The sequence below is a fragment of the Melanerpes formicivorus genome, unplaced genomic scaffold (genome assembly GCF_026170545.1).
Source record: "Melanerpes formicivorus ecotype bairdi unplaced genomic scaffold, bMelFor1.0.p_v2 SCAF_1, whole genome shotgun sequence".
NCBI lineage: Eukaryota > Metazoa > Chordata > Aves > Piciformes > Picidae > Melanerpes > Melanerpes formicivorus.
The window spans coordinates 62821145-62836352 of record NW_027142353.1 but is presented as its reverse complement, the minus strand read 5'-3'; the positions used below and the strand labels follow the sequence as shown (position 1 = coordinate 62836352).

At 41.1% G+C, this 15208-nt stretch overlaps 1 protein-coding gene across 3 annotated transcripts in view; it reads left to right on the top strand.

The window, feature by feature from the left end:
- The first annotated feature begins 946 nt into the window (after positions 1-946).
- The window catches only part of CNTN5 (contactin 5), a 716457-nt gene continuing 702195 nt past the window's right edge, over positions 947-15208 (top strand). For all 3 annotated transcript variants that reach the window (XM_068145236.1, XM_068145244.1, XM_068145226.1), the window contains exon 1: positions 947-1579. The gene's annotated coding sequence lies outside the window, so the exon portion shown is untranslated. The remainder of the gene's footprint in view (positions 1580-15208) is intronic.

The following is a 15208-nucleotide window of genomic DNA, read 5'->3' as shown; positions in this document are numbered from 1 at the left end:
TCCAGAACCACACAATTCCTCATGAATCTTAAACAAATAAAGGGCAATTTCTAAACATTAATCAGAAAATACCTGGGATAGGAAAAAAAAACCCAAATAAACACCAAGATAAATGCACACGCACACATATATATCTGTACATTAGACAGGTTCGGAAAGCATAAACCATTGAAATGCAGTCACTGAACTGGAGAAAAATCCCGGGGACTAGGAACTATGAACACTTACTTCGTTAATGCTTAAGTTTATAAAAAAAAAAAAAAAAGGAAAGTATAAAAGATCAGAGAAATATTACATGTTACAGCGGAAAATTGCCATTGCCACAGGAAAAAAGAGAAAGGAAGAAGGATTATGCCAGCCTAGATGATGAGGGAGGCCATTGAAGGCGCAGGGTGGGAGCGCGCACTGCACATGCGGGTGGGTACGAGGCGGCAGAGCACACGAAGGGGGCGAATCGGCGGGAGCGGCGCCGCCGCCAGCCCTGCCCCGCGGCTCCGCACGGGGGAAGGGCCAGGAACGAAGCAGCTGCGGGGAGCGGCAGGGGAGGGCGGGAAGAGGCGCGCAGCAGTGCGGAGCGCACCGCCGGAGATGGGGCGCGGCGCGGCGCTGCGAGCTGTTGAAGCGGTCTGCAGTTAAAAGCGGATGAGTGACGGGGAAAGGAACAGGGAGGGAAGGGGCTGCCGGAGACGAGGCGTTACAGCTGCCGGCTCCGCGCTGCCTGCCCTGGTGCTTTTGCAACTGCGGCAGCCGTGGTATAGAGGCGGAGACGGCGCGGCTGCGGTGCGGGCAAGAGCCGTGGCTCCCGGCACCGGGCTAGGGAGGGTCATCACCACTGGAGGAGAATAAAATACATTTAAAAAAATAAAAATCTTTAAATTACCCGGAAAGAGGATGGGGAAGAGGGTGGGAAAAAGAGGATAGGGGCATAAAGTGGTTTCTGGGAGAAGCATCTGGCTTGGGTTAGAGAAGAAGAGTAGGCAGGGGACAGCGCTCGCCAACTCGCCCTCTTGGCTTCACGCTCCGGGGCAGGGAAGCGGAGAACAGAAAATCGAGGAGGAAGGCGGCAAGGAGGAAAAGAAAGGGTGTGGGGGAGAACCGTGTGAGCTTAGGGGTACAATCCAGCCGCAGGCGGCAGTGTGAGGTGGTACACAACACAAACACACATATACATCGCTATATATATAGACACGTCCAGCCAGGGGCGGGCAGAGCCTCCACCGCCCCCTCTGGAGCTGCCGGGGGAGGTGCCTTGGTCCCCCCGCCGGGGAGGGGGCCGGGAGGGGCTCACGGGAGCTGCCGGCGCGGATGCCTTCACCTGGGTCTCTTCAGTGAGCGAGGCGAGGAGAGGCAGTCGGGTCTGGAGAACTACTTCTGGATGGTTTAAAAAAAAAAAAAAAAAAAAAAAAAAAGAAAAGAAAAGAAAAAGAAAAAGGAAAAAAGAACAACCAAAACACAACTCTGCAATCCTTTGCTCCCCACAGGCTCAGCACCATAAGGGACTGCTATATTTGAGTCTGTCAGGAGGATGGGAGAGAGAAACTGAGAGTCAGGGCGAGAGAGAGACGGTGCCACAGCAGCGGTAAGTGCCTTTGCCATTCCCCCAGCCAGACACTGTTTTCCCTGCTTAGACTTTGGAGCGTGTACAGTTTATTTGTTGTAATATCCATCGCGGCATCCCTGTTAGCAGCCTCCTGTGAAAGCAGCAGTGGTGAGAGATCCCATTTTTGGGCTCCTACTGCAGGTTTGTGTGTTCTGCTTTTTGTTTTGAATCTTACGTTGAAATTGTTGTCGTAATTGTGCAGAAAAGTTGAATCAGAAATTACTGTGATCTACTTTATGCTTCCTGTCGTTTAACCAGCTAGCAAACTACTGCAGTGAATGAGTTGTGGAGATGTGAGGCTTTTAGAACAAGTACGTACTCCAGAGAAAAAATGCTTATATTAATGTGCTATTTTTTCATGTTTGGGAGACCTACCGTGGTAATGCTTCAGGATGAAACAGAAAACAACTAGTATATGGAGTTTGTAGTGAGGCACTCAAAGTTGTGTTGTTATGAAGTTCAGAATAGTACTTGGCTTTGGGATAAACCATTATGTTCTGAATTAGCAAAGTGTGGTGCCTGGACTGGTTCTCCTTTGCTGACAGGCAGAGATGGAATTACATAAAGATGCACAGATTTCTTTCCTCTCTGATGTGAGGGTAGTGGATAAGAGCATGTGGAATATCTATGGAATGGCTAGAAGATGAACTGAGAGTTATTGCTGTAACACAGAGCATGAAACTGTGATTTGAAGATTTTTATCTTGGGGGGGGGGGGAAGACATCCATCACTGTATCTGTACTTCAGATGTTTCATTCCTGTTGAGCACAGAAACTTCGTAAAGCAGAAGTTACACAAGATACTGTAATGTGACTACTTAAGACTAAAGTTTTTTATGTGTTGCAATATTTCAGGCATTCAACATTAAGTTTTTGCAAAGTTTTTAATTGAAAAAGTAGTATTTTCTTTGATTGGTGCCTTTTCAGTAGTGTTTGGGTTGGTTTTTTTTGCTGTAGAACCTGATGCCATTTTTTTCTAAGGAGTTAGAGCATTCCTCTAGTCTTCAGCAAGCTGTGGATAAGACTATAAAGTTTGAAACTGCAAATAAATTACATGCTCACTGTTAGCCAAAAGCTAAGGGAGATCCCTGATAATTAAAAATCTGGATGACATTTTCCAGTTAATAAAAGTGCAATTAATTCTTGCTGAGTTATAGTAGAACTTTTCCAGAAAGATATCTATTAGAATTTGCAAAAACATGTTTTCATAAATTGTCTTTAATTACCAGAACACTTATCTGCAGTTTGAAGGAAAACAAAGAAAACCTCCAACCATTTCCAATATCTGTTGTGTTGGGAGGAAAGATGATTGTTTACTAGTGTGAGTCTACTACGAAGGAGACAAAAAAATGCGAGGTGAACTACAGTAACTGAGGAATATTTCATATACAGTGGCCCTCTGTGGTACTAGGCTTTTAAGTATGTAACTGATTAAGAGATGTGGTTAAGAAGACAAAATCTTGGAAGACAACAAATACATAAAGGAAGGTGGATGAAGTGTTAAGCATTGTTGAAGTTGATGATATCTAACAAGTTCTGAAAGCCAACTATTTAGCATGTTTCATACAAACCAAATATCCATGCAAAAAGTCAGAAGTATCAGAGCATGACGTGAAAGTGTGAAGTTAGCTACAGATGATCTGGAGACTAAAAGTGCAGATTTTAGCATTGTTGGTCTATATGGAGCTGAAAGTTACACTTTGAGTTCTAGGTTAAATGTCAGGAGAAAAGGACTTAATTTTGTTTTATAAGAAGACCAGATGTAGTAAGAAAGTAAACGAGACAGAAAAAAACCTGGCAGGCTGAATTATAGCAGACAACTTGGCAAAAAAGTGTTTTGACAGCAGATCTTGAGGAATATATGGTAAGATAAAAGTTATAATTAAAATCTGTGGTGTTAGGAAATAAAGGACAACTTAAAGAAATGTGTGACTTAGAGGACTGCCAGCATAGATTCAGTACAGGAAGGTCATGACTGGCAAATTTGCTTGAGTCCCCTGAATTAGTTGCTGACATCAGAAACTGTTGGGGAATCCATGATACATGTGGGTTTCAGAAAAGGTCCACAAAATACTGCCCCAGAAAATACTGATTTGGAAAGTAAATTTTGGAAGGAGTGCTGGAATAAATTCTGACCTGACTTAAAGATAGGGACCAGAGGGTGTCAGTAAAGGTAAAGAGCTCTCGATGAAAAGAGGAGGTTAAAAGTATGATGCTTTAAGTGACAATCTGAGATCAGCTTGTTGCAAAGCTGGCATATGAAAGAAACCCAAACAAACAAACAAGACCCCCCCAAAAAAAACCCAGACACATCTGATTTGCTAGCAATACAGAAAAGTCTGCTTCACTGAAGAGATTCAGCACACTGAAGCTCTTCTGCCTAATTTGATGATGGGAACATTTATTTGTAATTAACTAATGCAAATCTTTACTAAAGGCATCAGAAACTCTATGTTAAGAATATGCAAGCCAAGGGGCTGACGTTGAGCCGTCTGAGGTGATTGGTTCAGTGGCACTGAAAAAATAGTTCTGAATGATTTTGTCTTTCTGCATGTAGCCTGCAACACAAAATTCTAGTTCCTCTGAATTCACTGCATAATTTGCCACTGTTGGTCTGCTCCCTCCATATGTTCCTGCTGACTGCTTCTGCATTGCACTTTCTCTCAGTTTCAGAACCACTTCAATCACTTGAACAATTTCTCGTACTCAAAAAACACGAAACTAAAATCTGCCACAGCTGCTTAATTCCTGAGAATCAATGTCAAATAGGCAATTGCTTGCTAGTATTATACTGGTAGACGTTTCATAGAATTTATTTCCTCCTTCTATGCATAACTTCTGATATTTTTCTCAGGGTCTATTATACCCTCTATTATCAACTTCTTAGCACTGCACAAGGGGAAAAAAAAATACTGTGGCTGAAAATGATCAGGTCCCTGCAGAGTTTTATCTTCTGAGCCATTCTAATTTCTGATCAATAACACTACATTAGGGGCTGGTGCCTCGTGAAAAATTACAAAGTTGTTAAAGCACAGTGAGGTAAATCCATTCTGATTTTGCTTAAATTTAAGATTTCAAAGCCTCAAATTGTGTGCATGTGTACGTATAGCTGTGTTTATGTAACACACGTCTCTGTATGTATATCTGTGTAGGGGAATGATTCCCTGTCTTTGCAAGCTGGTATGGAAGCAATGTTAACATATTCTGGCTAATGGAAAGATATATAATGTGTTTGCTTTTATAATTAAGTTCTTGGCTGATTTATTTATCCCAAAGTGTATGAATCATAAGAAAATGTGGTCTTTGTTTACATCCTGCTTTGTAAAAGGGAGGGTCATTTTCAGCATGATTTCTCATTATCCTTGAAGGCCGCAAATCAAGTTTTAGGTGTTACAAGTGGATGTGTAACCAGGGAATATGATGGCAAATTCTGGATCCTGTGAATATATGAAATCATTAGAATTACCATCCATATTATGTCTGATGTTCTTCATCAAACATGTCCATACTTTGTGTAGTCATCCACTCAGTTCAGCTCCTAAACTTAGAGAGCCTTGAGGTTATGTCAGAATGAGAGAGTAATTCATGTTGTCATGTAGTAGTTACTAACACTATAGTTTACCTCTTTTCATCTCTTTCAGAACCAAAATTGACATGTCAGTCTTGGGAAAAATTGATAATTCTTCTCCATTCTCATACCTAAAAGTAGAAAATTCATCAAACTCTCCATCCATCAGAAACTTCTGGGAGTTTCCTTTTTTTCAGTATGCTCTTAAAGGTTTTATTGAAAATGGTGTTAAAACTTGATGATATCTTTGGACAGCCTTCTGCTGATGGAGGTAAAACCAGGCAAGCATCAAAGGTAGTTCATTGTTGTTACTGAGGAGTAAAGGATGACAGCTTTCCATTCAACATACAGGAAATGTGGCTTCAGTCTCCTTGTGAGTGAAAAATGCTTAGTTTTTAACAGCCAGAATGTTAAGATTTACTGTATATTCAGTGGGACTCTAGTCTTCAAGTGCTTTGACAACAACTAAATATATAGCTTTATAATTGATGTAGACATAGTATCAGCTCAGTCTTTTGGGTGTCTTCTCTAACCAAGTATCATCACTTTGCAAGAATTCATGAACCTCATTTTGGTTTTATGGGTTTTATAATCTTCATGAAGTATGTGAGGGACACTGCCTTATGCCTTTAACATTCCTTCTATAGCTTGTAAACAACCAGCTATAGCAATCCATTCAGCCAAGAGTACTGGTTAAACAGAATGGCAGGTGAATGAAAAAGACTTTATGGTCATAGCATCAGAAGAAGATAATCTAACAGCATAACTTCCTCATAAAAGTATTCTGAGAAGACATTCAGACACTAAACTTGAAGAGTTGTAATTCTGCTTAACTGCAAAGAGGTTTATGCAGAAGCTGTTTGTTACGACGTGAGCCAAGAAATGTGCTCTCAAAACGAAGTAGTTGACAAGAAGTTTACCAGAAATTTGCTTGTGGGAAAAGTGATTTATTATTACCTGTTTAAGTACATCTGCATTATCTTTTATGAAGGATGTCTGGTTATCTCCCTTAGCTCAGTCCACAGACTTCTCTCGTGCTGTCTGCTCTCAGTTATTTGCAGTTCTCCACATATACCTGGGATGTAATAAAATGGCATGCAAATTAGTCAAGAAAGTCACAGTATGTATTTTCCCTCTTCTTCAGAGATTGTTCTCACAGGGGACATTTTCCAAAAGTTAAAATATTATAGTCACTCAAAAAATGTGGATGTGCTGGCATTTAGTACTGTTGGCCTGGCAGAGTCATTCAGCTTTCTTGTGTTCGTATCACTGTGATGTAATCAGGGTTATTAATTTATCTTTACTTTTCTTCTTGTGATGGCTTGGATGAAGGACAAGATGGACAGATTCTGAAAGGGACAGGATGGAAAGTACTGAAAATTTCATGAGCTGTCATGTTCCTGTATAGGAATATATGCCTAGCACATAAAAACATGGTTGTATTCCAAACGAGCGTTTGAATTCTGAATAAATCAACAGTGCATTGTACTAGGAACCATAAGCATAAAATGGCCTCTGAATCAAAGAACATATGGCTTAACTCAAGAACTCTTTCCTTTTTTGCTGTTACTTGTGACCTTTGAAATGCATACATATAAAGGAAGACATCTGTGTTTCACAGCCATGCTACCATTATCATGTGGAGATTTCTTCAAGATCACCTCCCACACTAGAAAAAAACAACAAACCAAGATGCAGTCTGCAACACTGTGACGTGCAATGATCACACAAACGTGCTAGAAAATGTCTTGCCAATCTGTCTGAAGACTGTACTAACAGTTCACAGTCACTTCTGAAATGAGTACTTTTTAGACCTCTTTTCTAAATAAATCAGTTCTTCAGCTTTCTAAAATCTCATGCAGATCAAGTCTTACTAGAAACAAGTGCATGGACTTTCACATGAGATTCTATTAAAATCTAAGTACTCCTTATTAAAACCTTTTGGGTTTGTCAATCCTAAAATCATGACTTAAAAGAAACAAAATAGTTGCTTGCTTCTGTGCTATTAATTTATTCTTTCTTTGGTTTTTTGACTCCTGCGTATCTGAGGTGATGCAAGCTGTTGGTTTCTCAGTATCATGACATACAGGATGCTCAAAATGTTCTTAACTCCACTGTAACATATGCAGTATCATGTATTATTGCTTACATAAAACTCATCTCAGGGAATCTGGGAATAAAGCCATGACTTCTCCGACGCCATAACATCTTTTTGATGTATCTGTGCAGAACTTCTCAATTCAAAACCAGTTGTGCAGTATTTCCTCTGTCTGGACTTTGAGGATGCAGGTTGGACATTAAAATAACTTGAGGATGAGAAAGGCTGTTACATGGTTTTAAGAAGAGGCATAATTGAAAACGTAGAACAGATCAGATAACGAGGGAGGATCGTTTATTAGGACCATCGACACTCAAAGCATGATATATAGCTGAAATGTCTGCAGTCTTGTTTTCCTCCTTGCATATCACAACTGACTGATTGCTAACACCTATGTATTTATTTGCCTTATCAATCACTTTGTGCCTGAGTCATTCACAGATGGGCATAATCCTCTGTTTGTGACTTCACAAGGCATCTCTGGAGGGAATTTGAATGTCATCAGCAATGAATATAGACATTGCTGAAGACATTAGGTAGGAGGAGGATGTTTGCACAGAGAGCATATTAATCGATAACAGGAGAAAATACGCAGCACCAAAGTAGCATACTTCAGTTGAATTTGGGTTAAATTCTTGCATAATTTCTGCAAAGTGGCAGCAAGACAGTGAGACTGCCCTGAAAAAAAGCAACAAAGCTCTTGTCTAAGAAAATTATGGAAGGGTGGGCAAGTTGAGAAGCGTTCAGTATATGAGAGTACTAAAGGTTATACCCTTAAAACCCCCCAGAAGGGGGAAAATCAAGGCTCCTTCTCTGTCACATTTGCAAAACAGTTCTGTGAGGCAGCGTGACTTTAGTTGAAAAGATAATTAGTGAAGGAATGTAAAGGAATTTGCTAAGGATTTATTTCAAAAATATGTTGAATTTATTAACAATGTATGCATGATTACAGAGGATTACAGGATTTGTAAAGAACAATTGAGTGAGAGAGTAAACGAAATGTATCACAGTTTTTGGTTATTTTCCTTCAACAGAAAAGGATGACACAGCTTCTTATCACAGTATCACAGTATCACTAAGGTTGGAAGAGGCCTCGAGGATCATCCAGTGCAACATGTCACCACAGACCTCATGACTAGACCATGGCACCAAGTGCCACATCCAACGTCCTCTTGAACACCTCTGGGGATGGTGACTCCACCACCTCCCTGGGCAGCACATTCCAATGACCAAGGACTCTCTTGGTGAAGAACTTTCTCCTCACCTTGAGCCTAAACTTCCCCTGGTGCAGCTTGAGACTGTGTCCTCTTGTTCTGGTGCTAGTTGCCTGGGAGAAGAGACCAGCCCCTTCCAGGCTACAACCACCTTTCAGGTAGTTGTAGAGGGCAATGAGGTCACCCCTGAGCCTCCTCTTCTCCAGGCTAAACAATCCCAGCTCCCTCAGCCTCTCCTCATAGGGCTTGTGCTCAAGGCCTCTCACCAGCCTTGTTGCCCTTCTCTGGACACGTTCAAGTGTCTCGATGTCCTGCTGATGACTGACTCAATCCCCTCATCCTTATGTGACACTCTGTATTAAAAAGCTGGCGTGTAAGACAGTATGGTGTTGAACAGTTTTAAAATTCCCTGAAAACATTGTCTATTTCTACAACTGTTTGCTGGATTCATGTGTTACTAAGATTGCAGAAAAGATAGCCAGGGGGGCTGGTGTTGTGGGGACAGCTTTAAAGTCAAAAGAATGAGGGTTACAGAGAAATGTCTCAGAATAATGTAACGGACACGCTTGATTTTGCCACATACGGGAGGGAAACTCAGCAGGTTAGGAGATGCCAAGTATTTCCCTGAAAACTACCTGTAGGTGGTATAACAAGATCTGGAATATTTTGTCAGTGGAAGAAACTGACAACTACATGCAAGGTAATTATTTTGTACTTTTTGGTTTCGCTTGTGGCTTTAATACAGTGTTGAGGTAACAGAGCCAAGCAAATGTAACAATTTACCTTTATTGGGCCTAATGCTGTTCTTTGAAGTAGCTGAGAAAAACTTCATCCATTAACTTGAAAAAAAAAAACCAACAAACATTAAACCAAGCAAAACTAACTTCCAGACTCAAGCATGCTGGACATAAAGTGATTTTACTTCTTTATACTATATGAGAGAGACACAGGAACAAATCCTTTTTTTCCTTAGTTAAGAAGACACTTCAGTGGTTTAGTCAGCAGAAACTTTGGCAGACTGTGGGTAGAAGGTCCTATGCAGGAGATTTTTGTTGCTTTCTACTAGGTTTTAATTTATGCCTTGCTAGTGTATAAAAAATACAACTGGAATTTGTGACTTCAGTTATATGTTCATTTTGGTTTGGTTTTTTCCCCCTTCTCTCTAATGTAGTCTATTTTATTGCCATTTTCCTTTGATTTCCTCATCACTTGAAATTTTCCCACATGTTTGCTGGCATGAAATTAGTTTTCTTAATTTGTATGCTTGATTTGCCTTTTCTGTAATTTATATTTTATTGCCAATGTCAGACAAAGAAGAAAGAGATGAGGGAAGTATTGAGAACGCAACCTGTCATAAACTCCCTTTGCCATGTGTAAAGGCAGCAAGTAAATGTATTTTGTTAATGCAGTAAAGTCAGAGTCCTTGAGGCTTGAGATATACTAGAGAGAGGAAAAAAGAAAAAAAAAAAAAACAACACCCCAACACTTTCACATAAAATTCACGCCACATTTAACAAGCTTAAGAGAAAAACACTTCTCGAAAGCTGAAAACACAGGTCACTACAGCTTGAGTTAAAGAGACAGGCTTTCCAGTGAGAGATTGTAAACACAGTTTGGGTAGTACAGGAATGATGGGGACCATTAAATGATGAATCCCCTTCCTTTGCTCAGTACTAGGTAAAAGAAAGAAGGGGAAAGTCCACAGAAATGTTTACTCTTCTATGTGACAGATGTGTACCTGCGAATGGTCAGTCCCTCTGTTGGGGTATTGAGGGTCACATGACAGAGAACACTGATATGGGTTACTGAGGTTTTTTGATACACTGCATAGAGGCTGTCACCTGGACAATACTGGAAATCAGAATTACTGTGCCTACCATCCCACCAAGTTACATTTCTTCTAAAAGTACCTTCATGATCCTTATGACATATCCTGAGTATGGCACAGCTCTTTTATAGACATAGTGCTTCTCATCCAAATTGTGCACTTTAAAGAGTGTGTTCTTAAATGGAAGCAGGCAGTTGAAGTCAATTTGCCACTAGCAGCTGCTGACCATCATTTTCTTTAACTGTTTGTGCATATCTCTTACACTTCTAGTTCTTCTTCCTCATCACTGCACCATGGACACTTCCTTACATTTTGCCTTGTTTTAATTGTCATCAGGGTTATGTGGCTAGTCCTTACTCAGAAGGCCTCAAAAATCATCCAGAGTCAAATTCTGTGCTGGCATAAACAAATGCAGCAACACTGAATTTGGTGGAATCATGCTTGCTCATTGGAGGATGGCTCCCTCCACTTGAACTTACCAGCAGCCCTCAACCCCTACTAGCCTATGAAGCATATTTTGTCACTGACAGTGACTGAAAAATTCTAGGCTGGATTTGAAATCTGCTACCAAATGCATTTTGGCTACATTAGTGACAAGTGGAGCTGCACAAAAATTACCCATTTTTGTTCAGTAAGTGTCCATCTGCAGCAATGATCATTTTTTTGCCTAAATATTTTATTCTTCTGTGAATGTGCAAAAATGTGGAGGGTTTTTTTCCACAGCGCCCCCCCACCCCGGTCTTGCTGACAAGCAGAACTTTTTCATGCAGCTCTATAATTAGGCTCCAGAGTCCTGTGGAGATACACAGTAGAGTGGTAGGCTTTATATTCTGCCGCTCTCCAAAGTTGCAGTTCACAGACTTGTGCACTTACATCTCTCCCACCTCTTTGCATGCTGTAACAAGTCTTTTCTATTCCCTTTGTATCTATCCCCCTGCGTCTTAACAGATTTTGAGTGTTTCTGGTTCTAAACTGCAAATCAGCACTGGACCACTGTGTGAAACTTTTGACAGAGCAGAAGCGAATTTCAGGTCATCATTGAAAATCCCTGCAAAGGAATTTTTCACGTCTTCAGGTTGTGCAATGAAACTATCAAACTTTGCATCAAAATGCGTAACTCTCAGTGTTTCGCAGTGTGGTTTTTGGTGCAAACGTGCATTTTTGGCAAGATTTCTGTAACTCTGCAGCGTTCCTGATCGTGAAGCCCTATGCTGAGTACTTATATAATGTTTCTATAGCCAAATATAAATATAGTTGTAAAGAAACAGATCATTGGAAGAAGCTGTATTTGGATGAGCGTATGCTGCTATTGCATGACCTGTCGGGAAACGTTCCATCTGGAAATGTGGACTGATGATTTATTTAGCTTTGTGTTTGGGAAGATTTGGGGGAAGAGGTTTACATGTTATCATATGGCTAGCGAGAATTACAGCTTATTCTTTAGCAGCCTTACCAGCTGAGAAGAACATTTCCAGTCCTTTAGCTCATTTTTAGAGGTTTAATTAATAATGCAGACAGCTGAATCTGCCTGCTTGGGCTAAAATAATTAGCAGGGAGTAAACAAACACTTTACGTTTCACATTATGAATAGTGTGGTGCCACTTTAAATATTTAATGTTTTGATCTGAGTGACCAATCAATTCCTGCAGAGTGCCAGGTTACATCTACCATCTGGGCATGAAAGCTGAGCTGTGAGCAAAGGTAGGCTCCCGTAACTGCTTCCAACAGGCAAGGGTGGCAGGAGAAGGAAGAAAACCTAAGTAAAATGTTAAAATGGAGGATATGAAAATGTAGAAGCTGTTGGAAAAGAAACAGAGAAGAAAAAAAAAAAGAGGAGCTGATCAAGAATAGTTTAATGCAGAAGAATAATTAACTGTTTAGTTAGGTTTCCATATGAAGTCCTATAGGAGACAAGTGTCTCATACCCATTTAAATATCAGGTGGTGACTTATTCCTTTGTATATTCAGGCAAGAAAACCTAAAAGATGCCCTTCTTAGTCAAATGTACTGTCTTAGTCTCATAGACATTGCTCATCTAGGGGAAAGAAAACCCAGATCCTGCCCACAGAGCAGAAAAAACTTATTTGTTGAATGTGCTAAAAACCAACACTGGCCACTGTTCTGACTTCAGGAAAGGCATATGCATGTTCTGATCAACTTCATAAACAATATTAAACTGAATTTGCACTTAAGCAACTTACGTTGCAATTTAATCTTAAGTGAAGTACTGGTCAAGTACCTTTAAAAAGGGAATGAAAATTACGCCTCATCTTTTCATCGTGGCGTGGAATAGTGCTTCTGGAATTATAACCTGAAACATTTGAAAGAAACCATACTTCTTAACTTTAACAATCACTTCACTGTTGTGCTTTTTGTCTTGTAAACCCAAATACTGCCTTTCTATCAATTTGGGGTGTTTTGTTTGCTTGTTTGCTTCCCCCCCCTAAATGCATCATCAACTGTTTTAAACAAGATATTCACAGAATCACAGAAACATTCAGGTTGGAAAAGACCCTCAGGATCACCAAGTCCAACCGATAACCCTGCTCTACAAGGTTCACCCCTAAACCATATTCCCAAGCACCACATCCAAATCACCTTTAAGCACATCCAGGGTTGGTGACTCAACCACCTCTCTGAGCAGCATCATTCCAATGCCTGACCACTGTTTCTGTGAAAAATTTCCCCCAATGCCCAGTCTAATCCTGCCCAGTCTAATCCTACCCAGTCACAGATTGAGGCCTTTTCCCCTTTCTCTATCACTAATTACCTGTGAGAAGAAACGAGCCCCAGCCCCTCCACAACGTCCTTTCAGGTAGTTGTACAGAGCAATGAGGTCTGCCCTCAGCTTCTTTTCTAAACTGAACAGCCCCAGCTCCTTCAGTTGCTCCTCATAAGACTCATTTTCCAGGCCCTTCACCAGCTTCTTTGCCCTCCTCTGCACTCACTCCAGCACCTCCACATCTCTCCTGTACACAATACTTGAGGTGTGGCCTCACCAGAGATGAGTACAAGGGGACAATCACCTCTCTACTCCTGCTGGGGACAGCGTTTTTGATGCCAGGATGCCATTGGCTTTCCTAGCCACCTGGGCACACTGTTTGCTCATATTTAGTTGCCCATCAATTAGAACTCCCTTTCTGCCAATCAGCTCTCCAGCCTGTAGCCTTGATTGGGGTGCAGGGCTTGGTGTTTGGCCTTGTTGAAGCTCATCCTGTTCATGTTGGCCCATTGCTCCAATCTATCCAAGTCCCTCTGTAGAGCCTTCCTACCCTCGTGCAGATCAACACTCTCACCTAACTTGGTGTCATCTGCAAACTTCCTGATGACGCTCTCTGTGTCTTCACAAGGTCATCTCTAAAGATTAAGTGAAATACAGTTCACTCCTGGAATATAATATATATTTTTATATTTTTTACTATTTAATGTTTTGGGCAGTGGTATCTTCAAACATCGCTGTAACTTAATTAGAAAGTACATTTCCAGGCTCTGCTATTCAGTTGTGAGCAATACATTCCACATGTGAAGACAGTTAAATTATTGAAGCACAAATCTGGGAATTTCCAAAACAGTGATTTAAATTGGAAGTAAAAGTGCTGCATTCTGCAGTTTCCCACAAATGGGAATTAGCTGGGTACTTATGGCTTACCCCTCTGTTCAGTACCTTCCCAGAGGCTGTAACTATAATTCAAGTGGCTCTTGGCTCAGAGTGGGATAAGGGGTCTCTCTGTTGTGCTCCGTCTCTGGGCTCTCCGAGTGTTGGTTGCCTTGGTCCAGGCTCAAGGCCTAGGCGTAGTTTGCCTGTTAGGATGGACACTTCAGCTGCAACTCTGGCAGCATTTGGCTCTTGTTGCCTTCTGGGTGAGAACAAAGCAAATTGCCTTCTCTGCTGGTTCAAATTAACTCTCCAAAGACAGTTAATGATGTTCGGTAATAGAGAAACCTGATAGCTGAACCTATAGGATGGAGCATATCCAAACATGGCCAGGGGCACACAGAGTTCACAGGTGTGTTACAAGATTAATTACACGTTACATGTTCATCCGGACCATCTGGACCCCAGGAAGTGTCCAGGTTTGCACATTTACAAGTGCTTAACTCGTTGTCTGGATTAGGGCATGTTTTGAGGTTTGTCCCTTCACGACAACTTTGAACATGATGAAATCATGTTCCTATTTATATTTATTTTCTGGAGTCTATATGAAGGTGCAATCAGTGAGGCTGGTAAAACAAATAGTATTTTCTGGCTGGTGTGCCACTCAAAAATGTCCGCAGGGTTCACTGACTGCCCACTTCAATGAATTAGCTCTGTTTCTGCAGCCTGTGATGAGGGTCCTTAGCTGTATCTCAGGGAATTTTCCCCCTCCAAATCTTTTATTAATTGTGATCATTCTTAGGAGAGGGCTTTGCTTGAGTTTTGTATTATATACTGAATTTGCAGGGTTAACAGAAATCTCACAAAAGTATCTGCTAACCTGTTGTGTTTTGTACCAAAGTCTCTGCGCAGTGATTAATATGGATCCCCACTGTGCCATTTGTTTGATTGTTTTCCAGAGAAAGAACAAGCTTTGGTCATATTTTTCAGGAAAGCCTGCTGCCTTAAAATTTTGAGGACTGTTGCAAGTCCTTTGCCATTTGAGTAAGAGAAGTGTCCTGGAAAGTGTGCTGCTGCATGACGGAAGGCTTTGTCTGGACTCTGGGCTGTGGGGAACTGACTTCACCTCCTCCTTATGCTGTGGGGGGGAGGCTTGTCACCTGTCAGTGACACACCAATGCAACAGCACTTGACACATTAGATGTATGTGCCATTGTCTTTTGTTTTACTTTGGAAACAGTCAACCAATCCCCACAATAACCTGAGGAAAATTGAGTTACAGGGTTTTCCCATATCAAGTGATTGT